The following is a 24,953-nucleotide window of genomic DNA, read 5'->3' on the forward strand; positions in this document are numbered from 1 at the left end:
AGGAACTACATGGATTTGAAAGATGTTTTGAAACATTCACTTTGGCTGCTGTTTTTAGAAAAGACTTTAGTAGAATCAGCAACAAGACCAGTTTGGAGGCTTTTGCCATAATTTGGGCAACTTGGACATGGTGGTGGCAACGAAAGTGACAAATTGACAGAACTGACACTTGGACTGGATATGGAGTGAAAGAGAGGAATTGAGGATGTCCCCAAGTTCTTTGTCTGAAATTGAATGGAAAGTATAAAAGTATCCAAGAGAGCATACTTGAGCAAAGTGGAGCGAAGCTGAGTTGAAGGAAAGGAAACCATAAACAAGTTAAATCATATTCTGGTTCATCAGTGATTATCTAATAGCCATGGTCATTGGAGAGTCCAACATGCTTCTTAGCCTATCAACTATCCATGTCCAGAATAATAGGAATTAAGCCTCCATCTTTTCCTAGGACATGGCAGAATCAGCACAATAGACACATTCTCAAATAATATTGCATCAATTACTCTCCATTAATTATTATATTTAATCCTTTAAACAACTTGTGAGCTAAATATATTTATTTTCCTTTTATAGATGATGAAACTGGCAAACAGCATAGCTAAGGAACTTCTTCAAGGTCTCAGTGCCTAAAAAGGGCAGATCTCAAATTCAAACTCAGGTCTTCTTTACCCAACTTATTTTTACTCCTAAACACCAATATCTCCTTCTCTCCTTCCCATTTCTAGCATAATGACTTGTCAAAACCTAACTCCTTCACTCTTGCCAGCCTATGTAAGATTCTAGATAGGTTCAGCATCAGGTGCAAAACAGTTGTACCTTAAATCCTTATCATAGATAATTATCCCAAAATGATTTTCTTTCACCATTTTTCTTCAACCCTTTATCATCTGTCTCTACAGTCTTCTAAGATATGTTTATCTTTCTTCATTTCAATGCATCTATTTTTTTAAGCACTTGACTATCAAAGATTAAATCTTTTATGAGATGAATTCAAATGCCCTTACAGTGGAATAATATGTACCAGTGGACATGATGTATAGATTGGTTTTGACTCCCTTTTCTCCCCATTCTTCCTAATAATTTGCAGTAGGGGTCAGTTTCCCTCACCTAGTGGTTCAAGGATACTCCTTGGATTCATGTTCCACTCAGAAGGCTGTGATGAGTCCAGCAAGAGCTCTAACCAAAGGAGTTTTCAGGACAGGCTGGATACTAAGAGGAGCCATGAACACAAAGACAGAATTCAAGTTCTAGTTAGAGAGAAGAACCCAAGCCAAAGTCAGAAAAGCAAGACCAAGCTCAGAATTAAAGAATGTAGTAAGGTTGTAAATAGGAGATTGTATAATGAATAAACTCAGTGGGTCATAAGCCAGATGGATCAGAAACACATGGAGTGTAGGGTATAGAGTAGGTTTGGACAGGTGGCTCAGGACTAAGATTGTGACTGATCAGAGGGTATTGGAAACCTGTTTTTATGTGATGCCAGCTGCTTGGTACAGGATAGATTTAATGGATTAAAAGCCTGAAAACAAGATCTTGTTCCTAAGTAGGGGTATTATAGGAACTATAGGCTAATTGCTTACACGTACATCATCCAATTAGCTAGGGTCAGCTCTGACAGCTCTTTCTCTGTAAATATCTTCATCCTCTTGATTCATTCATTCATTCAAGGCATTTTCAGACATGCATTGAGCATTTGTTCTGCATTGAATGCTCTATTTTGAAGCAAAACTGGACTAGAAAGATGAACTGGCATAGTTGTTGTTCTCAAGGAGTGTTTAGTTTTGTTTGGAAATAGTTTTAAAGCAAATAGTGAAGAGAAATGACATGGTATAGTAATGCCCTGATGGAAATAGGTATGAGGCTCAATGGAGGCACAGAATATCATGCTCCTAAGTCAGAGATGTCCTCACAGAGAAGGTCATCTTGACCTGATTTTGAAGCACAGTCAGCTTACAGAGAGGGGGAGTGGTACAGGAGCAGGTTTTCCAAGCAGGGAGACCCACAAGTACTAAGGAATGAGCAAAGAAATTGTAGTCATGGACGTGTGGTGGTGGTCTGGGCAGGGAGGTTAGCGTGGAGAAGGCTGGAAGAGTTGGGGATGGTGAGATCATGAAGGGGCTTATGCTCCATTCTATGGAGTTTAGATTTTATCAGGTGAATGATGGAAAGTCACTGAGTTATTATGTAGAGGGGAACCACATGAACTCAAAGTCAGAGAAAGTCTTCCAAGGGCAGTTGTGGGCTTTGGAACGGTCCTTTTGATTAGGTAAACAAACAATTACTAGGTGGAGCCGTAGTGACCAGAGACTCTTAAAGAGGGATCACAAGCAAAAACAGAGGACCCCCCTTTCCCCGGAAATATAGAACATTATAGGTCAAAAAGCTCAAAACCACTTCAGCAACAGCGCTTCTTTTCCTAGGCTTTCTTTGAGCCAATAGTGCTTGAAAAATACCAGGTTTTTTAATTCTTTCTTTTTTTTTTCCCTTTTCAGATAACTTAAATAAATTCACTTATTTTTAAAGGCCTTAATATTTTGGAATGAAAAATCTGTCTTAAAGAAAAGCTGTGTATTTTTTCATATTAATTTTTGACTTGTCAGAAAAGTACTTCTTTGTCTAAAGGAAGCATTTCTCTAAAGAAAGTTTTTTTCTGGACATGGGTCACTGAATCTCTTGCCCCAAGTACCAAGGGTGTACTATAATTTCTGGCTATTAGTTAAGTGTTTTTCTTAAGGCAAAAGTATTAGGTGTGTTTACCCCCATTTTCCTAAGGGGAGTGTAAATATCACTCCCAATTCTTTCTAGACTGGCTTTAATTGAAGAAGAAAGTAAAGCAACATTTACTGGGGAGGAGGCTAAGTGACTATGTTTCTATAAATAATACATGCTTTAAGAGTTTGGTCCTCTGAATCCTCTAAGGGCAAGTACTACCTGTAGCCCTGATGCAGTGGATCAAAGATCCTTTGGGGCAGAGACAGCATCTTCTCTCTCCTGTTGCTTCTCACTGCACTGTATTCATGGCAGGATCTCAATACTTGTTAGCCTCTCATGAGAGTAATGAAAACTTGTGAGATGTGGGGAACAACTCTGTGATGATCAACAACCCAGGGCTTCCCAAACTTGCCTGATGGTAAAATCATCTGGGGCTTTTAAAGCAAAGATTGTGGAGCCTCATCTCCAGAGTTCTAGATGAATTAGGATCTCCAGGGAGAGGGGTCTGAGAATCTGTACAGAGATCAAGTATTCCAAGTGACTCTTAGAATCTGGCAAATTTGGGGAGTGCAGGCTTACTCTATCTTCACCCAAAGGAGGTATAAATTTTTAGGAGTAAGTTGGAGAAGATACATCAAAAGTCAAATATAGAAACAATATTTTTAGTTGCAGTTATGGCCAGAAAGCCAAATCTTGCCTGTTTTTGTAAATAAGGTTTAATTGGAACAAAGTCACATCCATTTATTTATACATTGTCTGTGACTGCTTTCATGCTTCAGCAGAAGAGAAGAGTAATTACAGCAGAGACCATATGGCCTACAAAGTCTAAAATACTCACTATCTGACCCTTTACAGAATAAGTTTGTTGACCTCTGATCTAGAGCACATGGTGTGCTTAAGAAAGAGCTTACCAGTAATAGTATGCAATATCCAATAATAATTGCAATAGCAGGTCACTTCAGCCATAACTTTTTTAAAACCTTAAAAATCCTATTTTCCATCCTGTTCGTTGTAAATGTGAGATGTGAATGCTCATTGGGATGAGAAATTATAATATATAACTGTGTCACATCTATCTCAAATACCTTAACCAATCCCCCCACTGCCAATGAAATCTAACTCATAGCCTGGTATTTAGGACTTTCCGGTATCTGGACACAACAGTCAACCCCTTCTCCCATTAACCTCTCTGGCACACCATTCCTCTTGTCAAATCATACCTCTGGCTGTTTCTGGCATCTAAATAGCATCTTTTTGCCTTTCAAAATCCAGACAAAATATTCATGCATAAAGACTTCCCATTCCTCTCCCATGATATTTAAAGTATATCACTAGTATTAAGCTTTCTTATGTAATGGCTACTTTGTACCTACTTTATCTCCTCCAGTAAAGTAGACATGCGTTAAGAGCTGGGGTTGTATTTTGATCCATTTTGTAATTTTTTTTTAATTTTTTTTTTTATTTATGATAGTCACAGAGAGAGAAAGGGAGAGAGGCAGAGACACAGGCAGAGGGAGAGGCAGGCTCCATGCACCGGGAGCCTGATATGGGATTCGATCCCGGGTCTCCAGATTGCGTCCTGGGCCAAAGGCAGGCTCCAAACCGCTGCGCCACCCAGGGATCCCCCATTTTGTAATTTTTGAATGGACCAAATATATATAGATGATGCATTGTGGGTATTTATGAATTGAATAAAATTCTTTGTATATCAAAAGTGACTGGATCTAAAACAATCTCATGTGAGTGGGGGGAAGCACCAAGGGGAGAAAGTCCTAGGAGCTGGGTCAAAAAGACAGGGGTAGTCAGTAAGGTGCTATAGCAGGTGCTGCTGGTGGTTGCCCATACACTTGCAGACAGCTCCAGGTAACTCTGAAGCAAGGTGAGGCAGATGATGAATAAATACTCTATCTTTCTTACTTCTAGTAGGATAGTTCTGGCCAGTGTTCCACACAGACGCTCAGAGGGATCCTAGTGGGATGGAGCCCAGTGGCACAGAACTGTAATACACTCATTAAAGACCATTATCTTAGTTCTTTTGGGCTGCTTTAGGAAAATGTCACAGATTGGGAGACATATAAAGAATAAATAATTATTTTTCACAGTTCTAGAAGCTGGGAAGTCCAAGATCAAGGTGCTGGCAGATTTAGTGTCTGGTGAGGACCCTCCTCCTGTTTCAAAGAGAGCCTTCTCATCACTGCTTCCTCAAATGGCAGAAGGGATAGGGATCTTTCTTTTTCTTTTTATTTTTTTGACAGGGATCTTTCTTATGCCTCTTTTATAAGAACACTAACCTCATTCATAATAACAGAGCTCTCATGACCTAATCAGCTCCCAAGGGCCCCACTTCCAAATATCATCACATTAGAGATTAGATTCCAGCATATGAATTTTGGGGAGACACAAAGATTAAATCAATGGCAATCATTTACTGCTTGTCTTTCCTTTCCTGTCTTATTTCCATGCCTCTTCACAGTATTTTTGGGGATCTATTTTCTAATAAACTGCTTGCACCTAAATTCTTGTCTTAGGATCTGCTTTTAGAAGAACCCAAACTGTGGTAAGCAACCTCTAAGATGATCCCAATGATCCCTGTTTCCTGGCACTCATGTTCTTGTCTAATCCTTCCCCTTGAGTGTAAACATGAATTGATAGTTTGCTTCTAATGAATAGAATATGCTGGAAGTAAAGATATGTGACTCCTGAGCTTAGGTTATAAGAAGACTGTGGGCTTTGTCTTGGGAGCTCTCTTTAACTCTTGTTTGGATTTCCAGACTTTTCCCGGAAAAATAGCTGCTGAAATACTCAGACTGAAATCCTTATAGTCAAACAAATCTAGAAGAAAGAAAGCATCTTTTAAATGTTCAGAAAATGTCTTGGAATTGAATGTTTCTGGCTACCCTGGGTCATAAGCTCAGCCATGACCAGAGAAATTGGTATGACCAGAGAATATAATACACAAACTAGCCAGGCTAGGTCCAAGGTACACTTCTGTTGTGTAGAGAATGGGCTGTCCTACCTAAATAATATGGATTGAACAGGTGATTCCCCAAAACAATATCAAGTTGATGTTAACAGAATAAAGGATAGTGGATAATGGACAGAAAACAAACCAAACAACTAATCAAACAAACAACCAAACAAAAAACAAAACAACTACAGACAACGAGACATCTCCATACAGTGGGGAATCAGAAATGTGGTTGAGAATATTCAAGATCACAGTTGGAAGAAAGATGATAGTATGAGACAAGTTTGGAGGACAAGATGTTAACAAGCTAATTCAAGAAATTACAGAGAAAAGGGAAGAGTTGAAAGGACTGTAAGGTATGATCATGACAAAGATTATGTACAGAGAGAATGTGTCAGGATTCTCTGATCAACTCCCCACCCCTACCCCTCTTCTACCCTACACATGAATCTTTGGACTGTGCTTACTACGGACCACTGGAGGCTAAAGGAACTATTCATGGATGGACAAAAGGGATATTTGATATAATATTTTTGTAACCATATGCATATTTCCCCAGAAATTACTCATTCACAAAAGTGACATGAATAGTCACTGCTATTATCTGTGCATATTAGTACAGTGATCATTTATTTTCAGTTTCTCCTTAACTGAACAACTAATATAAACCATAAGTAGTATGGAATGATACCAATCCAGACACACCCTAACACTAGATGCAAAACTGAAGTTGCAGAGTAGACATTTGGGACTCTATATGTCAGCAACTCTTCCAGTGCCTATGAAAAAGCATTAACTTGAAGAGTTATTCAATTTGGGATTAGCAGATGTTGAGCATCTGCATGCTATTCACACCCTTATTATCCTGGACGTAATTAAGTTGCATTACTTCATCTGAGAATCATCACCCTGACAAGGCAGTTACAGAGGGAAGATGGTGGATCCCACTGACAACAGTATGATGGCCTTTTTGGGGTGGCCTAAAAAGCAGGGAATAATAAGAGGCATTTCGTATTTCTTGCATTTCTGTATAATTTCTTCAGAATGTGTTTTGACTGCCTTCCCCCAACCACTGCCCTGTCTCAGAAACCCTAGTTCTTCTCATCTTTTGTTCAACAAGCTTTTCTTCATTCTCCTCCTTGGTCTTCATCTATCTAGTGTTTTTAACATCTGCATTATTGACATTTTGGAACAGGTAATGCTTTGTTGCAGAGGACTGTTGTATTCATTGCAGGATGTTTAGCAACATCTCTGGCTTCTGCCCACTAGATGCCAGTAGCATCCCCAGGCATCTGGGTGGGGAGGCACCGGAAGGGGAGGGGGCAAATTGCCTGTAGTTGAGAACTACTGGCTAATGCTACTTATCTTCCTGAGGTGATAGAATTGATAACTGTGGCTTTAACTATCATCCTTGCCGATGGTTCCCTTATCTGTATCTTTGTCCCAGCATGCCTCAAATAGGACACCTCCATCTGACTGTTCCTTTCGCATCCATAATGGAACCCATCTAAAACCAAACTTTCTTCTTTCCCTAAATCTCCTTTCATTTTCATCCCCACCTCCTCCTCTTCCTCCTTCTTCTTTGCTATCTTAGTTATAGGTGACACTCCATTTTCACTTTGCCAAACTAGAAATCTCTGGGTTATTATCTGATTTTTCTTGATAATATATATTCAGGAGTAGATCTGCCTTTGTGAGATCTAAAACTCACACAGTTTGAGGAAATTTTTTTTTCAAAGATTATAAACTTATAGATCAGATACAGGGACTTGGAAGGGGCTGGTGCAAAGAAGGGAACCCAAAGCCTATATTTTATTGGTTTCATTACTAATCCACCTTTGTATTGACTAGGTTTCTAAAGATTTTATTTACTTATTTGGTAGAAAGAGAGAAAGTACAAGCAGGAGGAGTGACTTTTCCTCCTGGAAGAAGCAGGCTTTTCACTGACCAGGGAGCCCCCCACATGGGGCTCCACACGGGGATCATGACCTGAGCCACCCAGATGCCCCAATGTATTGACTATTCTAATATAAGTAAAGACAATTCACTCATATAAATATTTTTTATTCAATGAAAAGAACAGCAGGCTTCCATGATTAATTGAGGAAATTTTTGTCTAATAAAGAAAAACTTTTATAAAATGTCTACGTTGTGTCAAGCATTTTTTCCTCATTTAATTTCCTTTGCTACCAATGAGGAAGGTATTAATCTACTATTGTGGTTAAGAGCATCTCCTTAGAGGCCACACTGTCTTAGCCTGACATGTGGTTTTGCTAACCTACCATGTGACTGCACAAATCACTTAGCCAATCAGAATGTCATTGTTCTCAACTATGAAATGCAGATAAATTTTAGTGACTACCTCACTGAGTTGTGAAAGGTTAAATTAGTTACTATGTACAAGACACTCAAAAGAGTGCTTAAGATATAAGAAAGACATGAATACAAGCTATTATTATTTTGCTGATAAGAAAACCAAGGCCCAGAAATTAGATAACTAACCCAAGGTGATATGTTAAGAGTGGGAGAGAAATAGGAAATTGAACTTGAAAGCTTGGGGTTTTTCTACCACATCAATTCCCCACTATAACCTTCATGAGTTTTGGGCAGGATTACATATGCTACTGCTGATTCAATTGTTTTACATATTGTTACACCAATATACAGAGATTATAAGGGAAGAACAAAAACAAACTAGAAAGTGGATGTTTGGAGGTTTGGTTTTAATAAAAATAGTTTGGAATTAGAAATAAACATAATGAGAGAAATAGAAATAAATTTATACTCTGAAAACTATAAAATCTTCTTTAAAATTTTAAGAAAACCCAACTAAATGGAAAGGAATCCCATGTTCATGGATTGAAAGACTTGAATTGTTAAGATGACAATACTCCCCAAATTGGTCTGCAAATTTAATGAAATCCCTATCAAAATCTTTGCAGTGTTTCTTGCAGAAACTGACAAACTGATTCTAAAATTCATATTGATATGGAAAGGAACTAGAATGGCCAAACAATATTGGGGAAAAAACAGAGTGAAGTTGGAAGACTCACATTTCCCAGTTTTATACAACGGAAGAAAATATTTGAAAATTACATATTTGAGGGGGATCCCTGGGTGGCTCAGTGGTTTAGCGCCTGCCTTTGGCCCAGGGTGCGATCCTGGAGTCCCGGGATTGAGTCCCACGTCGGGCTCCCAGCATGGAGCCTGCTTCTCCCTCTGCCTGTGTCTCTGCCTCGCTCTCTCTCTCTCTCTCTCTCTATATATATATATATATATATCATAAATAAATAAATAAATCTTAAAAAAAAGAAAATTATATATTTGATAAGAAATATGTATCTACAATATATAAGAACCACCCAATTAAAAAAATGGCAGAGAATCTGAATAGACATTTCTCCAAGGGAAATATACAAATAGCCAATATACACATGAAAAGATGTTTAACATCTTTAGTAATTAAGGTAATGTAAATCAAACCCACAATGAGATTTCACTTCATGAAATTCACTAGACTGCCTATAATAAAAAAGATAAAAACAAATAACAAGAAATTGGAACCTCAAACATAGGTTCCAATTGAAAACCTGAAACCTGAAATGGTGTAGCAGCTTTGAGAAATAGACTGGCTGTTCCTCAATAATAAGTTAAGTTACCATATGACCAAGTAATATAGATATAGATATAGATATAGATATAGATATAGATATAGATATAGATATACACAAATATATGTTCGCATAAAAACTTGTACGTGGATATTCATAGCAGCACTATTCAAAATAAGTGATGTGATGAGCACCTGGTATTATACTATATGTTGGCAAATTGAATTTAAATTAGAAAAGCAACAAAAAGACCCCCAAAATAGTCAAAAGTGGAAACTATTCAATACCAACAAGCTGATGGATAAATAAAATGGGTATATTGATACAATGGAATATTACTCAGCAATTAAGGGAAATGAAGTACTAACATGTGGCACAACATGGATGAACCTTAACATTATGCTTAGTAAAATATACCACTCGCCAAAGTCCACACATTGTATAATTCCATTTATATAAAGTATCCATAATACGCAAGTCCTATATAAACAGAAAGCAGATTAATGGTTGCTTCGGTCTGGGAGAGAGGTTTGGGGAATTTGCTGAAGTTGGATATAAATTGCAGGTTCCGAACTCAATCTTGACTGATTCAGCAGAGACTGCTATTTTCACTACTACTAGAAACTTTGGGGAATTTCTGACTGTTAAAATCAAGGACTGTCTTCCCACACTTTCTGTATACTTAGACCTCTCAACCATGTTAGAGAAGTATAGGAACAGTTGCTCAACTTACTGGTCAGTCTGAGGATATCATGGAGCCATAGAATCATAATATTTTAAATATTAGCTTATCTTACTACTTCTAGACACAAATGAAGAACCACAACTCCATGGGGATTGCACATGATTATTGTTATTATTATTACCTGAATATGGCTTTCCCAGAAGCTGCTGAAGTAGCCAGGTGACATAACCTGGAGCAAAGTTTGACCAGTTGGGAACAGCATATGGGAAGGGAAGGCAGAAATATTCTCTTTCCATCTCATTCTGTGTACTGTTCTGAAGTTCAATAGGCTATCCAGAGAATTCCAGCCAAGTGACCAGCTGGGAGTCTTTGTGGGGCACGGTCATCTTGTATTTACCTCTCGTGCTTCTCTGTCTCGCTTCTTTTTCCTCACTTCTTCCTCTGCTCCAAATATTTTAATTGTCAATTAAGCATTAATGCTTAGCCCTTGCTTCAACTTCTGTTCTCCAGAGAAACTGGGCTAAGACAAAAATCGTCAGTGTGTATCCAGCTATCGATAAGGGAATATTCTAGTGCCAGTTCTGTTCATATTCTAGTCCTTTGTTGATTAGTTTTCTTTGAGAGGTGAGAATAGCAGGATTTAGGAATCAAACCTCATCCTGAAATTTTAATTTATCACGTATGTTTTCTCTCTTTCCTATGGTGATTGGATCACCTTACAGGGATTTCTGCTCTATTTATTTTGAAATGCCAGTTGCGAATCATGTGATCTTTTGCATGCATTTCTACTTTGGGTGATTGATTTAGTTGTTTTATGGAATCAAAATAATCATACTTAATTCAGCAAACATTTTATGCAATTTGTATGTGACCAGGTACCACAGCCATAAAAGATAAAATATAGTTTCTGTCTTGCTAGAAACTCCAGTGCAGTAAAACTGGACAGAGATACTTTATTTTAAAAAAAAAAGATTTATCTATTTATTATAGAGAAAGTGAGAGAGAGCATGATGGGAGAGGGGCAGAGAGAGAGAATCTCAAGCAGACTCTCCACTGAGCACAGAGCCCTACATGGGGCTCAATCTTGTGACCCTGAGATCATGACCTGCTGAAATCAGGAGTCTGTTGCTTAACTGGCTGAGCCACGCAGGCACCACTGGACAGATATACTTTCATCCAAAATGACTAGTAGTGGAACAAATACAGAGGAATGGGCCAGTGGGAGAGTGATTAACCCCAACTGGTCAAAAAGGGTAATGACTTATAGAGTAGATGGTGATCAGTCAAGCACTGAAATATGTGTATGAATACAAAAGATAAAAGTGGGACAGATGTGCAATGTAGGTGTAGAATGAATAAATGTAAGTAGAGAAGAGATTGCAGAGTGGATTTATGGAAAGGGGACCCTTGGAGCATAGAGTTCATGTGTGAATCTGTTGTGAGGTGGTCAGACTTAATATGGTGAGTAATAATGAGAAATATCCAACATCTAACTCATAGAGAGCTGCAACTGCCAGACTGAGGATTTAAGAAGTTATGTGGATGAATTTGGAAGACATTGAGGTGCTTAGGTAAGGAGGTGATATAATCATGTCTGTGCTTTATAAAGATAACTGTGTGCATGATGAACTGGTGAGGGAAGAGTCTGCAGGCAAAAAGAGCCATTAAGAGCTTAAGGCAGCAATTCAACTGATGCTGATTTATTGTTGTGGCAGTGGACGTGCCAGCATATGAATTTACAGAAAGGAAAAAATAAGAAAACTTAAAAATTATTTTGTGAATTTGGGCAGGAGAAATGGAATGTTGATTAGCACACATTATTAGCTGAATTCATTAGATGGTAGTCTTATTAAACAACCTCATTGTGAGGAAGTTAAAATGTATTTGGCCCTGATGGCCATCTGGTGAAACTAGTTTATAATCTTTGATAGTTTTACCACAAAAGGGGTCATTACAAGGAGGGTATTCTCAAAAAAAAAAAAAAAAAAAAAAAATCCGAAAAGGCAAACAAACAAACAAAACCCCATCAAAACAATAAACAAAACCCAAAAAACAAAAAAACCTGGTCTAGATGATTAAAAAAAAATTTAGAGCTGCTTTCCCCCTAAGGTCTATGAATATTATGCACATAGGTATTTTCTGGTCTTCTAATGTTCTGTGTAGTCCTTCCTCCAAAGAAATCATCTTTCCTAGAAATATTTCACCTTATCTTTTATTAAGGAGTTTTTTTTTTTTAAGGAGTTTTTTAATTTGTATAAATATAAGCATAATTGTATAAAGACCTCTCAATTGTTCCTCACCCAGTTTTTAAAAGTATCTACTAATGGCCAATCTGTATCACTGATTCTCCCATACATCACTCTGCCCCACTCGAATATTACTTTGACGCAAACCCTAGACATCATCTTCCGTCTTTGACTATTTCTGTTTCTCTAAAAGCTAAGAATTCTTTAAAAAAAACTTATCTGCACACCTAAATATTAGCAATGATTCTTAAAAATAGTAAGTATTCAAACTATTTATTTGTTTTTACTGTTTCAAGTAAAATCCAAATAAGGTCCACACATTGCAATTAGTCAATATATCTCTTAAATCGCTTTTAAATCTATGGGGTTTCCTTCCATTTCTTTTTTTTCCCCCCTTGCAAGCAACCAGAAAAGCTATTTGTCTTTTATAATTGCTCAGTGTCTGGTGATCTTATGCATTTCTTGTAAACTGGTAGTTGAATCTAGAACAGTGATTCTCACTGTGAGGGGACAGGGTGATTTTGTTCCTCTCTCCAGGGGACATTTGGTAGTGTCTTCAGAGATCTTTGGATTTCATAACACAGGGATGTCCTGGCATCTAGTAAGTAAAAGCCAGAGATGCTGCTAACCACCGGCAATGCAGACAATGTTGTGGGGACACCATCCCCCACTACACACACAACAAGGAATTATCTGGCCTAAAAAGTCATTTTGAGGTTGAGAAACCCTGATCTAGAGTCTTGGTCAGATATAAGTTCACATTTTTCCAGCAAGACTACTCTAGCAATGTTGAGTGCTTCCTTCTGGTTGTTAGTGATGCAAGGATCTGTCGATAATCAACATCCAGAAGCACTAATTCAGAAGTATGAATTCATTAGAGTTTGCAAAATGATAATATTCTAGTTGTACAATTTCTTCTTCATTTATTAGCTGGAAAAATTCTTTTTTTTTTCTTTTTTTTTTTGGAAAAATTCTTTAAAGAGAAATTTCCCCTCATCTGCTATTTGGTTGCCCTGAGAGATGATCGAAAATATTAAAGTCTGTTGAATATCTTGCAAGATATGTTTTCTTTCTCAAGTACTTAGATTCAGTTCTAAAGTAAGTGGAATGATATAGACAACATCAAGATTAATTGGATATACAAACCTTTCCTTTTTAGTCTTCCTAGACAATCTATTAGAGTATTTCTACTGAGATTTTCTTCCCCTCAATAACTTTAGCTGTATTTAAAGTTAATGAGCTTTTACAATTAGAGCCACAGATATTTAGCCTTTGGATAACATTTGGATGAATCAGGGTGTATCTAATTACTCTGGATAAATTCTTAAGAGGCTGAGAAGATTCTTTACTCAGAACAAGCACAACTTAAGTTGGAGTCACGTAGTAGACATCATTCCAAACAATATGCAAACTACCTTTGAGAAACCTCAGATGTGGCTGAGAGTTTAAGAAATGCATGCAAAGGAAAGCAGAGAAATTATTATTCTTTTCAATAGTGACCTGTCAATTCTACAACTAGACGACAAAAGTAGCAAAATTTACGGCCTGAGTGTTCACAAAGCAATTGTGGTATAGTCATCAGGAGGACCCTCACTCACTGACTTATCATTAGACTGACTCCAGGCATAGCCAGACTCAGATGTCCAAAACAAACAAACAAACAAACAAAAAACAACAAAACAAAACAAAACAAAAGTCAGAAATATGTTCTAGAATGAGTTCTTCAATGATCTGGCTAGAGTCAAGTGCCCATCCTTGAAGCTGTCACTATGATTAGGATGAGTGAATACTTTGACCTGGCCTGGTTCTTGTGGCCACTTCTAGAGCCACAAGATAGCATCAGCTCCACCAGAACTACACAGACTGAGAAAGTAGGCAAATGATGTCACCAAGGAGCTTTGGGTAGTCAGATAAAATAGATGTCTATTATACTTTGGTTTTATGGTCTTTCAACTTTTACACTCTACTTACCAAGCATCTTACTGCATTTTTGTTTGCTTTTTGTATTTCCTTTACATAGAGAACCAAGGAAAAAAAGGTATTCAACAAAGATATTAGCTGTTTCCTGAAATTTCAATATTTTAATTATCAACTCGCCAATTATGTCCTAACATAATTTAGTAAATTAGCCTTCATGCAGTGACAATTGTTGAAATTATAATTTTGCAATTCTTTTCTGAGAATTTCAGTTCACAACTGGATCTCCCTATCAAGACATTTTATTTATTTCAATAATTACAGCATATCATTAAGAACACGGGGGAAAAAATCTTTGCATGTGTGTGTTTGCACACGCATATGTGTTTCATTAAATATTGGAGGAGAAATTTAAACTTCCTCTCTACTTAAAGGTAACCACAGGAAATTCTTGAATTTTATACTTTATTAATGTGAGTATTTTAATTATTTTCTTTAGTAGAGATATTAGGGAAGGTATTTCTAGCATCAAAAATGGAAATAGAAAACAAGTTTGAAGCACTTACTAAAGAGGGAAGGAAAAAGACATTTTAAGATGGTAGTGTATTTTGCAGAATTCCAATAGGCATTTACTAAACATTTATTGAAGGTGGAAATTGGGCTGCATGTGATCAGAAAAGTTTACAGCTCTGATTTTTCAGCTGGAGGAGATTCCCAGTGACTTAGGTCACTCTTAACACCCTTGTAGAAATATGCATGTTTCTACAGGGTACTACAGGGTACTGTAGTAGCATCTGTCACATTCTACCTGGATTTCCCCAGTGAAAATGGAGCCACTTATCCCCCCTGCTTTCTGGGGTGGTGGCTAATGTCTCACAGCTGGGCAATTCCCTAAGCTTTGCTCTCAGCTGAGAGGCACTGGTAAAAGTTATGCTTTCTCCCTCTGGGCAGCCCACATCAATGGCTGCTCATGTGGTGCTGTGATTGTCTTAGTTTGAGACCTCTCTGAAGGACTAACCTCTCTTCAGCATTCCCTGTTGAATTGGCTAAACCTCAGCTGAAACTGCATCATGGTTCAACTTGTCCATGTGTCCAGTCCTGCTTCCCTGACTTCCTTACAGTTGTTACCAAGAGCATTGTTTCCTCAATACACTTATTTTGAAAAGATTTAATTAATTAGTTAATTAATTAATTATTATTTATTTATTTATTTATTTATTTATTGGGAGAGAGAGAGAGAGAGCATGAGTTGGTGGGGAAGGACAGAGGAGAAGGAGAAGCAGACTCCCTGCTGAGCAGGGAGCCTGATGAGGGGCTTGATCCCAGGATCCTGAGATCATGACCTGAGCAGAAGGCAGACACTTAACCGACTGAGCCACCCAGGCGCCCCTCTCAATAAAATTCTTATATGCGAATCTCCATCATAGCGTCTGTGTCCTAGGGCTCTCATTCTCTCACAGTTGGTACCAGGCTTGGTTTTTCAAAGCAGATTGTGAATGAGATTTTGGAGTTGGATCTGTGCTTCTCTGATTGGCAATGAGGATGCCATCACTGACAATATTAGTATTATTCGGATTAATAGCCCCTGGAAGGGATCCCTGGGTGGCGCAGCGGTTTGTCGCCTGCCTTTGGCCCAGGGCGCGATCCTGGAGACCTGGGATCGAATCCCACGTCGGGCTCCCGGTGCATGGAGCCTGCTTCTCCCTCTGCCTGTGTCTCTGCCCCTCTCTCTCTCTCTCTCTCTCTCTCTGTGCGTGTGGCTATCATAAAAAAAAAAAAAAAATACTTTAAAAAAAAAAAAATAGCCCCTGGAATATGTTACAGTAGAATTTTAAAGACTTTCACCATTGCTGAACCTGGAGGGACATCTGTGGAGGGAAATGCAGGGCTCGTGCAATATTTCTAGCTTAACACTATGCATGTGGGGATGGGATGGAGAGAGGTAGTTCTTGCAAGAGCTAAGAAATTAAATGGATATTTCCTGGGATAATCAGTACATTGGGGAAAGTATAATAAATGCCTGGGAGTGGTTAATCATCAGTTTAAGGTTAAATGTGAAAATCAGGGGCCTTTGGCAACTAGAAAGAAGCTCTCACCTCCTGTAGCTGGAGGACAAATAAAGCTGAGGACTAGGCCCATGAGTTCACTGACCTTTTTCTTGTAAGTTCCATCAGGAAAACAGACCAACTAGAATCCTGGAAGAGCTGATTCCAGATGGAGTGAATTTATTCAAGGAAATGAAGGGAACTATGTGATACAAGGGGTAGGCTGTAGTACATACTGTGTGGCACAGCCCCTTTTGGAAATAAATTCCTGGGCTCCAGTCACCAGGAGCATTCTTGCTGAAGGGTCACAGCTGAGGCTCCTCTCAGGCTTGCCCTAAGCTGAAAGGAACTGCTTCTCCTCAGTCTATATCTCTTTCCAGGATGCAGTTTAATTCAATAACTGGTTTATACAGGGGGAGGAGGACAAATTTTGTGGCTACCAAACAAGCAAACTAACAAAAAGAAAAAAAAAAAAAAAACACTCACTCTGAATGAAGCATTGAATGCCGTTATCTATAGGGCCGCTAGCGTCTTCTAATGGGTCTCATTGGATTAGTCTGTTCTGTTCTATGATGCCATGATTTAATATTAGGTGTAAACAAGTAGTGAAGATATGCAAGTGTAATACAGACCAGGGCTTTTCAAAGGTATTTTAAAGTAATGAAACTTTCTTTCTGCTCCAGACTTTTTGGGGGGTTTTTTGGAAGGGAGAGAAGAATTCCTATATATAATAAGGCTGTACATGGATTTCCTCTAGTTGGTCGATTTCTTTTATCCCCTCCTATGAGTAGTTCAAAATTTGGGTAGCAGGCACTCCTTTGACCTTGTCTCCTACTACTTTTTCTCCTCTACCCTTGCTCCCTTACAGTGGCTTTTGTAGTATGTTGGAAGATTCTTAATTCTCCACAGAGCAGTATTTATAAATCACTGTTCAAAATAACATGATAATCCTACAGAAGTCATTGAAACACTGGATGGGGTGTTGAAACTGTGAGTCCTTCATTTCTCCAGGCTTTGATTGTGTACCACTTATTACGTCTTCTTCGTCCTTTATTCTCTATATACCAAACTCCTACTTTGCATTTCTTTGGGAATCTCTTTGCTCTTTAGGTATCTCAGAATAATTAAATTTTTGGTTTGGGTTTTACAGCTTCATGTCAACAAATCTAATGAGATGCTAACCAAGTTTGCTGCCTATTTTGTTCACTTGAAATCATAAACAGACATCATGAATATCTTAGTAGTTACTGATGAAAATGTCCTAACAATTTCTCTTAGAGATAATCAGATTTTGTAATGAGTTTGGACAGAGAGAGATTACATGACTTGTTTGTCACATAATTAAGTGGCAGAGCTGGGGTGGAATACAGGGTCTTCATCCTCTCAGTCAAAATTTTCCGGTATTCCATGTTAAAGTACTCTGGCAAATGAATTTCAATTTATTTCACCAACCATTGCGTTTGCACCCCATTAGACCAAAGTAGAAGAAATGTTAAAAAGAAAAATAAGATCCATCCCAAAGGAATAACACATCTATCTTCCTTTTTCTATATCCCCTCCATGTCCTCTTTCATACACATAGTACTTTTTAAAATTTTTATAATTCTTGCAAGAGAGATCTCCTCCTCCCATTTCTGCCATAGGTTCTTTTTTTCCTCATCTCCTATTTCTTTCCCTCCTTTCTTTTTTCCCACCCTCCTTTTCTCTTCTTCTCTGTTCACTCAAGTCTCAGTTGACAGCACGCCATGCTGAAAGAGGTTATTTTGAAGCAACCAAGGTCTGTCTTCTGGATTTCCCTTTTTCTTAAACAAAGGGAGTAAGAGGAAGTTTTCAAGTAATCAAAATCAATCCTTTCTCCTGCATGACAATCTTGAGAAGTGAAAGAACAAATCTGCCTATGATGATCAGGGATTTGGGAGTGAGGATAGGAGAAATAGATAAATTAACAAGTGTCTCTTGAGATTTGGAAGAAAGAAGTTTTATCAGGTGGGTTAGGTTGGCCACAACCAAAGCCTAAAGGCTGTAAATTCCTGAAATCTCATCTGCATGAGGGTAAAAACATGAAAGTGTCGGGGAGTTGAAACCAAAAGACTATGACTGGCCTCAGAGAAGATGGAGACAGAAGATGGTTCTGTATCAGTGAGGAACTAGTTCTGCCCCAGTCTTGTTCTGGGTAAACAAAGAGCTAAGTGTACCATGGACTTGTATGCTTGGGGCTCAGGCTACTAGTGAATGCATTCTCTCAAATGAACATGACATCAGATATTTGTCTTCCCTTGAAGAACTTGCTGCGATTAGAACAGCAATCATCTAAGAGTTCCAACAGCTGTAATGTGGCCTTCACGGTCAGGAACAGAGCATGGGAAATGCAGCTATATCCTGAAAACAATATTCACCTCCCTCCTCCTAGATACCCCTTCAGTTTCCTTGGTATTTGGCAATTTCCAATCATCTCTGCTCAGAAGTAGCAATCCTTTCTATAGCCTGAATTTTCTACTTGTGACAATTTGGCTACACAGCTTCCAATGGGCATTGCTGTAATTCCACCATAGCCCTTTTCTCCATCAACGTTGGCTCATGAGGGAATTGGGACTCTGAACTTTTATAATGCCACTACTCTGGGCATCTTTGTGCCCTGTGGGGATAGGTGGGTGAGGTGATGAACAGAACATGGAGACCAAGGACTATCTCCATTTTGCTGGAGAATCCCCATTGTCAAGTGTTATTGGAAAGCAAACATCACTTTGGCCCTTCTGACACCTACTGGAGCAGATTTCCCCTTAGCTACTTTCTTCTGGACATGCCCAGAAATGACAAAGTTATATTCTGTAGCCAGCAACCTTCAGCCACAGGCTGCAGCAGCACATGGAGAGATGACTGACACACACCAGACTTCTTCTATCTCTCAGACGCTGAAAAGCCTTTGCAAATCTCCAGTTCTGTAATGGGAATGGCTTGAGGACTTGGTAGACTAGCCTGGACTTTGTAACACTACTGGCCAAAGGGATCTGACCAGTATATGTGAATTGCATCCCAAATCATACAATGGGATACCTTAACTAGGCTTGCATTCCACTGTTTCACTTACTTGTACATCATTAACATTTCCCATATTGCAACATGGTTTTGTATATTTGTTTAGTGAATGGCCTTCATAATTACAATTTGATTGCAGCATAATGTTTCCCTTAAGAGGATGTGCCATAATTTGTGAGGCATTCATTGATTGCTGGACATTTAGGTTTTTTCCAATGTTTCATGATTAGAAATAATGTTGCAAAAAATATGCCTATTGCTTCTCTTCTTATTTTAAATCATTTCCTTAGTGTACATTCCCAAGAGTGAGATTACCGAGTCAAAAGTGTAAACATTTTAGTTAAACAAGTCTAAAGGGAAAAACACATTCTATATGCTTGAAAAGTAAACTATGAATCTGGAAAATACCAATTGACTGGGTCTTAATCTTTGCCCCATTTGATTTAATTTGAAATAAAGGTAAACTTTCTTTTTCTATAACTGAATCTTATGAATTAGCATCAACCACATAGGCTCTACCTACCAGCTGACCAAACTGACTCTAACTGTAGGGCTGTGATACAGCATAACAGAAATTATCTTGCCCTTGGGTTCAGTACAACATCCAATTGCATTATCATTTTCCGAGTAAATAGCTCTTGTCATCCCTAACTACAGCTGTGTGAAACCAGCGGCGTCCACTTGGCAGTGAATCACATACCAAAGTGTTACTCAATTATTATCCAGAAATAAAACTTAAATCACTTCTCCTGGCTAACTGAGTGTAAGGTACTTTTTATTTACTGAAGGGTGAAATCATGCCTTTCAAGCAAGCTTTGGTTTCAAGTGTCAGTTGTCTGATAGGGGAAGGTATTTTGATGGCCTCAAAATATAAGGTGGACACACAAAGCTTTCTCCTTTTTTTTTTCCCCCCCATGGTTTTTGGCATTCAGAATGTAATCCTGGAGCTTCACCTCAAGGCAAATTCCACACTTACCTTACCATTTCCCTCAGGAAAACCCATTTCACAATAGTTATACTACAGTGGTATTTGCTTCACTTCAACAAAAATTTATTGAGTGTGTACGTAGCAGGGCGTATGGAAAGAATATGGCTTGAGAATCATGCTGACCGGCTGTGTATTCATGAAAAATGTATGCAATTTCTCTAAATCCCAATGCCTTCATTTATTAAGTGAAAATAATAATACCTTTTTCACAAGTGGGAAGTACAAATAATATACAAAATAGGAAGTTCTTGGCATGCAATAGGCACTCAATAAATGACAGTTCTTTTTCTTGGGGTCTATATGGAATACAAAATTGCAAGACAGGGTTCCTGCTTTCAGAGCCTACAGAAGGGCAGATATGAGCAGGTAAATACAAGTAGCTAGGATACAAAAGTCTATGACAAATGCCATAAAAGAGAAACAAGTTTGAAGGGAAACATCAAGGGGAGACAACAGAGACGACCTAGAGAGAGGCTATAAAAAATAGTAAAAACAAACGAGTCTGGATTCAGAGATTCTGGTTTCACAAGACTCCAAATTCTTTGAGACTGAATTTCTGTATCTAGAAATGAAGGAAGTCAATTAATATTAATAGGGTTTGGAAACAAATGACATCATGTATATGAAATCTCTTTGAGCCTTACATCCTTTGCATTTGTTAGTAATTGCAATAATGATAATTCCAAATTCAACTCTCTGGAAACCCTTTATGGAGGTAGTGGCATATGAAATAGCTGTTAGAGAATGGATTAGATGTTGATCACATGTAAGAACTGGCTGAGGGAGTAGCTTAAGTAAAGGTTTGTGAGAAAGAAAACACACCATAGGGTGAGTGAATTTAAGTGGAAATAACAGTGAAAAGTGGGTTGGGACCATTTGGGAAAAACTGGATGGTTTGCTAAGCATGTATTTACATTTTATTTTACATTATGGGAAGCTCTTAAAGTTTTGTGAACTGGAAGCAAAAGCACTCTCATCTCTCTGCTCTCAGAATGGAGTTTTAGAAAAGAATTTTCACAGTGGTATAGAGACCGCACACTCTCCCTCCCCTGTTGAGAAGGAATTTAGAGCACACATCCCAGAATCAACAATTGAATTGGAAGTTGACTTAAAATATTCTGTGGGAGTCTTGAATAACAGCCCCCCCCCAGATGTTCACCTTTTAATCCTCCAAGTTTTGAATATGTTACCTCGTGTGGAAAAAGAGGATTTTGCAGGTGCAATTAAAGATCTTGAGATGGGGATAGTGTCCTAGAGTATCCAGGTGGGCCCAGTGTAATCACAAATGTCTGTAAGAAAAAGGCAGAAGTGTCAAAATCAGAGAGAAGAGAGGTATGCAGCAGAAATTGGAGTGAAGTGCTTTGAAGGTGGAGGAAGGGGCCACCAGTCAAGGAATGTAGCTTCTGGAATCTAAAGGAGGACCTGATTCACCCTAGAGCCTCCAATAGAAACACAGTCTTTCCAACGCCTTCATTTTAGGACTTCTGACCTCCAAAACTGTCAGATAATACATTTATATTGTTATAAGCCACTCAGCTTGTGGTAACTTGTTATATCGATGACAGAAACTGACACATATCTTCTGTCGTGGTTGTTTTCAGCTTATTTATGAACTCTGTCCCTAATCCACTACCCACACCCACTATAAATCCATTAAAATACCCAAATTTTTCTCTGGGGATTTCTTTGAGAATATAAATGCATATCATTAAAATAAACATTGTCGTACATTCAGATCTGATCTTTAAAAAAAAAATTCAAGATCCATTTGAAAGTGGTACTTTTGCCTGTTTGGTTTTTCTCATCAGCTTGACACTATTTGGAGTCAAGGGAGCCCCTGAATTGGTCACAGCAAGGAGTTTCAGCTTAGGATCAGAGGGGCTGTTCCACAGACACAAAGTTAAATTTCGAATGCTGTTCTTTCCAAATGGTCCCAACCCTTTGCATATACACCTATTGAGAAGACTTTTTTTTTCTATCCAGTGTTCAGCTTGGCTCCTGTACTTCCTGGAATTTGGAGAGGAAAAAAAGTCACTAACTTTTAAGCATAAAGTAATAGGAAACTGGAAAGGGGAAAAACATCACAAACTATGGTGCTTTCAGAACTTACCAGGATTCCTTCGTGGCCATTCTTCTGTATCCCTATCCTCTATGACTTCAGCCAAAAAACATTAAAATGAGTTCCTTATACCGTGCATGGTTTGCAGGTGAGGGTTGTCTGAGCTTTAATTTGCTGTTTGATTCGCCCCAGGATTTTCAGGTGTTGCATGAGGGAGTAAAGTACAGAGTGTACCTTAGTTCTTGGTTGTTAGCCATTGGATGATGGCCATCATATTATTAAACCATCCAAGCACGCTGGGTCTCAACCACAAAATTTAATTTTCCCTACTGCAGGGACTAATCAACTACTATAGACGTAAAGACCTAAAGAGACTGTTTTTATCTGCAACAAATTCCCCCTGCAGACTGAAGTGGAGCTAATTTTAGTTTTGTCTATCCTCGGGGTTACAAACATTGATAGAAGTTCAGCGTGATGAGAAACAGATAAGAGGTGGAATTTATCTGAATGCAATCTGTGACATAAATTAAAGAAAGATGAAAGCTCTGAGGTTCTTCGTAACACCTTGGTCAATAATGTTTGGGGATTCCACTATAGGCAGTTCCCATCATACTTGTTAATATATTTTTACATCCTCTAGGTACCTCTAGGAGCTAATGTCTCCCTATTCCTTTCTGCCATTCCCCAGGAGGATTTTCCTCTTCTCCAACCCCTTCCCTTTTCCCTGACACCTCCTCAACCTTCACTGTCATCATAACCTGCTTCTAACCTTCCAACTCTGCACCAGCGGACAGAATCGGTGATACTGAAGTGGAAGCAGGGAAGAGAAGAAAATCAGGTGCACTGGATGCCTGCAATATTGGTCTTGGGCTCTTGTCAGACCTCACATATGACAGAGAACAAGATGTTGGGGCCACTGGTAGCCAAACTCCTCTGATTATCAAGGCATCCCATTATACAATCAAGAATTTTTAATGATAAAAAGTCCTTGTAAATATTCTTAGACCTTTTTAACCCTTATCTTTAAAACTACTTCAAGTACATAAGGCTCCCAAAGAGGTAAATTCATGTTTGACCACGTTAAGGCTGCTACTGAAGCAAAGGGTGCCACATGGCATCGATTGTTCCTAGGCTGATGCAATCAGCATGGAGTAATAAAATGGAATGGGCTGACTCTTGAGGTGGAAAAACTTTTGATTATGCGGATTACACGATCAGAAGCAAGCAAATCCATATGGCTCCAAGCCAAGTGACAATTGCAGGAAGGGCACTGCATCTCTTTCAAATATTTAAGGATGATCTCATTGAGACATCAAAGAAATAAATTGTAGCTATAGCAAAGGATTGATTTGATTGCTTTAGGACACAAATTGTTTGGCATAACACCAGAGTTTGGGGGTAAATTCCAAGTATTTATACAGGTGACCCAAGACTTACAGCTGCTTAACTTGTAACTATTGTTCAGGAAACAATTAAGATGTAAGTGCGGGGGTACAGTCAGCAGTATACTCCAGGGAGCTCCTGGGAGGTATAGGGTTTGGGGGGCTGACTAGAAGTCCAACCACAATTTTTTATAATTTCTATTGAAACATATAATCACAGTTCTGTAAAGCCAAGTTAAAAGCTATCTGAGTTTCAAAGCAATCTGTGTTTTGCAATGCCAAACTTGCCCAGGGAAAACAAACTAGTATCTTACTTGATGCAAGTATGTGATACAATTTTTTTTCACTGGAGTGGAAAGTTGATTCTGATTGAGGACTGAAATACCGGTTGACCAGACTGCACTGTCAAGTTTTCCCAATCTGATTAAGAGGCATTTCATTTATCTGAGAGAACAAGTAAGAATCGAATGGCTAATTGGAATAAGGTGGCACTTTACTTCCTTTATACCTTAATGGGTCAAACGTTATGAGGTGTTTGTCTACCATTCCACCTCTCTTCCTTACTTAAGAAAACTCCAGTTTTGTTGGGTAGCCATGTGCTCAGTTCCAGGAGGGGCCTCCTGCTGTAATAAAGAGACACATAAATAACCCTTTCCTCTCTGTCAGTTATTGGTTATAAGGTGGGTATAAGAGCAGTTCTTGTCAATGGGATGATATAAGAAGTATGAAGAAGACTTTTTTCTGCCATCACTTCTTATCGTCCTTCCATTTAGAATGTGCTTCCAAAAAATTTTGATGATTGAAACATCGGCAGCCATTCTGAGATCATCAGGGGAGACCTCTTCCCAGGACTGAGAATACAAAGAACAGAAGCTTAGAAAGAGAGGGGCCCTCATCTATCAGTAAGTCCCAAACACAACTCAGGAATCACCTCTTCTGGCCATCTTATTGTGGAAACAAAGAATGTTTTCTATTTTAAGCAACTTTTGGTTGAGTATTTTGTTGAGTATTATGTGCTTTTATTCAGCAAAAAGCACTCTAGATGATCAACTCAAGAGACCCTTTCTTCTAGGAGGTGGCACCATGGTTTATCATGGAACTCGGAAATCAAAGAAGATTAGAAACCAGATTTGAGAGCCTTGGGCCAAAGAATCACAGCAATCACCCAAAGGTGTTTTCCTATGGGCAATTATGAGAAAAATTTGAACTGGAGCAATCTTCCCCTTATAAAAATTAACCCAAGTCACAGGTAAGGGAACCACTGAATTCAAGAACTTTTTCAGATAGAGAATTATATTTCACTCTGA

At 38.5% G+C, this 24,953-nt stretch overlaps 1 long non-coding RNA gene across 3 annotated transcripts in view; it reads right to left on the minus strand.

The window, feature by feature from the left end:
* Positions 1 to 22,462, minus strand: part of LOC112650308 (uncharacterized) — an 89,369-nt gene extending 66,907 nt beyond the window's left edge. The window contains exons 1-3 of one of the 3 annotated variants that reach the window (XR_003130100.2): positions 22,316 to 22,462; positions 21,396 to 21,494; positions 20,359 to 20,767 (exon numbers count right to left, since the gene is read on the minus strand). This is a non-coding gene — a long non-coding RNA (uncharacterized LOC112650308). Of the gene's footprint in view, positions 1 to 20,358; positions 20,768 to 21,364; positions 21,495 to 22,315 lie in introns of those variants that run through there. The other 2 variants (XR_007413979.1, XR_007413980.1) reach the window with 2 other exon arrangements.
* Between the last annotated feature and the right edge of the window lie 2,491 nt (positions 22,463 to 24,953).

This window comes from Canis lupus, chromosome 11 (genome assembly GCF_003254725.2).
Source record: "Canis lupus dingo isolate Sandy chromosome 11, ASM325472v2, whole genome shotgun sequence".
In the NCBI taxonomy this organism is placed as follows: domain Eukaryota; kingdom Metazoa; phylum Chordata; class Mammalia; order Carnivora; family Canidae; genus Canis; species Canis lupus.